Source organism: Propithecus coquereli, unplaced genomic scaffold (assembly GCF_000956105.1).
Source record: "Propithecus coquereli isolate 6110/MARCELLA unplaced genomic scaffold, Pcoq_1.0 Scaffold129, whole genome shotgun sequence".
NCBI lineage: Eukaryota > Metazoa > Chordata > Mammalia > Primates > Indriidae > Propithecus > Propithecus coquereli.
Window position 1 is genome coordinate 3,921,176 of NW_012137080.1, and position 3,112 is coordinate 3,924,287.

A 3,112-nucleotide genomic window follows, 5' to 3' on the forward strand; every position below is an offset into this window, starting at 1 on the left:
GTGCTTTTTTAAAAACTATCATTTATTGGATTTCACTTTTATATGTTTATTATTTTTTCTAGCTTTATTTAGTTGACAAATAAAAATTGTATATATTCACAGGGTACAATGAGATGTTTTAATATACATATACATTATGAAATGATTAAATGAAGTTAACTAACATATCATATCCATCACTTTACATACTTATCTTTTTTTCTGATGAGAACATTTGAGATATACTCTTCTAGCAATTTTCAAGTATACAATGCATTACTAACTATAGTCACCATGCTGCTGTACAATAGATCTCCAGAACTTATTCATCCAGTCCAACTGAAACTTTATACCCTCTGACCAACATATCTCCATCTTCTCTCCATCCACTGACCCTGGCAACCACCTCTGTCTCTCTGTCTCTCTCTCTCTCAGCTCAACTTTTTTAGATTCCATATATAAGTGAGATCATGTACTATTTGTCTTTTGGCACATGGCCTCCTATTTCATTTAGTGTAATATCCTCCAGGAATGACAGGATTTCTTTCTTTTTTAAAGGCTGTATAGAATTCTCTCTCCCTGTGTGTATAACTTTTTAAAATTCATTCATCTGTTAGCGGACACAGGCTGATTCCGTATCTTGGCTGCTGCAATGAACATGGAGTGTAGACATACTGATTTCATTTCCTTTAGATACATACCCAGAAGTAGGATTAATTTTTTGAGGAAACTCTATACTGTTTTCCATAATGGCTGTACCATTTTATATTTCCACCAACAGTGAACATGGGTTCTCTTTTCTCTACATATTCATCAATATTTACCTTCCTTTTTTTAATAATAGCCATTCTAACAGGCATGAGGTGATATCTCACTGTGATTTTAATCTGCATTTCTCCCAAGACATTATCCTTTCCCCATTGTGTGTTCTTCACAATTCTGTAAAAGATCAATTGACCATAAATGCATGGGGCCGTGAAGCTTAAGTTTCATCACCTTCCTGGCATATCAGCCTCTGTTGATGAAGAAAATGGAGAGGTAAACAGCTTGGTAGGAACAAATTGGCATGAAAACTCAAGTCTTCTCCCTGCAGTCCACAGTTTTTTTCTACTAGAACATATTTTAAAAGCAATTTTTTAAAAATCTTCTCCACTAAAATTACCTCTTGCTTTTGATTTTTTTTACATGATTCAATAAATTTAACTTTTATTCTGGAAAGCATTATAGTTCTCAAAAGTGAGGTTTTGTTTTTCATAATTTGATCCATCATAAGCACAATTCATAGGGGTAAATATGAACTTGGAGTTAAGAAAGAATCTAGGGAAGTGATGCATTACTTCGAACCCCCATTTATGCAGACTACTTCCGTTCTCTTCTCGAGGGCATGGTGACTGTTTTAATTACTCTACAAATAACAAAGTTTTGAAATAATGTCTAATACCTACATTTCATTATGCCCTTTTAAAGAGACCAAGATTATCCCATAATTATGAATATTAGTTTTCCTGGGGGGGAAAAAAACAGTCCATTTATAAACTAAAATGCCTTTAGTTCTTCAGTAAATTAAAAAAAACAAAAAACACACTATGTCTGCTAGCACATATCAGAAACGTCAGCATTTCAAACCTAAGAAAATAACTTTCTTGATACATAAATACTAGAAGCCAACATGATACATGGGGGAAACGATGTATGGTCATGTGCTAAATATCTCCATAATCAAATACAAAGATGTTTATTATAGCTTTGCTTTGTATTCCTGGGGAGAAAACCTCTTTAAGGAATTACGTTCAGTAACAACACTACATTAGGGTACTAGGAACAACATATTTAACTCTTCAGCACAGAATGGTACTCAAGATATTTTTAAGCTGTTTGCCTCAATAACAACATAACAGTACCTCAATTTCTAATTTAAAAAAAAAAAAATCAACCTAGCACTCTCTTCCATCATTCACTTCTAATATGAGCTCGTTTTAAAGGCAACTATAAAGTACACGGTTAGATGGGTTAGATTGGATACACATTCACCTGTAAATCTAAAGAGCAAAAATCCCAAGGACATGTAAAACTATCAGAGGCAATAGAAAAGACCAACCTGGGGTACTGCCATCTACTTTCTTATTTATAAAACGCCGTGATCATTTTTAGAGTGAAAATTTTTAGTTGGAAACTCATAACCAGTGTATCTAAAATAACAGTAATACAACATTACATCATGCTCCAAAAACAAATATTATTTGAGATTACGAAAACCTGTAATACTCATTGAAAGAAGGGGTTATTATTGAAAAACAGAAACAAAACTTGGAAAGAAAAACTAAACAAGAAGTACACGGGTAAGCCTTTACCTTTTTCATGCCATCTGTAAGTCTTCTGCTTTGTGTAGATTATTTTTGGTAAAATATGATAAAACTATTTTATATGTAATTATCAGGCATAATATTCAAGAAAGCAGATTCATTCTCCTCCTTCCCTATAAAATATTTGAATCTGGGCTAAGCACCCTGGGATTGCCACGACTGGCTTGGACTTCAGGCTCTGAACCATTGGATGTGGGCCTTCAAAACCAAGATATGATTTCCAAACTCTTTATTGTGTGGTTACAGAGGATGTGAAGATTGATTTCATGAGTCCAGAACTGGTGTGAAAGACATCCAATTCTCTGAACTCTTCAACGTTTTTATAGGTTTCACAGTGCTAGGTTCTGCATCCGTGTTTGGCCACGTTACACCAAAAGGCTGAGTTTTGGAAATCAAAAAGTTCAGACTGGTTTCAGCCCCTCTGCAGACAAAAAAGTAGAATTGATTAGAATTGACTACTTGCCTTATTATAGATACCTATACTTTTCTTAATAATTGTCAGTAGAAAACAGAAATTTTGGACATCATCGTATTTAGATGAAAAGTAAGCTATATTAACACTGAAGCTTTACTTCAAACTCTATAGTCATTAAAATGTTAATAATATTATTAATCATCAAGTTTTATCATCAGATTAAATAAATACTTTATACACAGTGGCTTTATTTCAGCAACTCCCATTACCTGTGCCCTAAAAAGTGGGAGAAAAATAAACTTCAACTATGAAAATCTAAATTTCAAATGATAAGAGTTAGGTTATTCTATGGAAA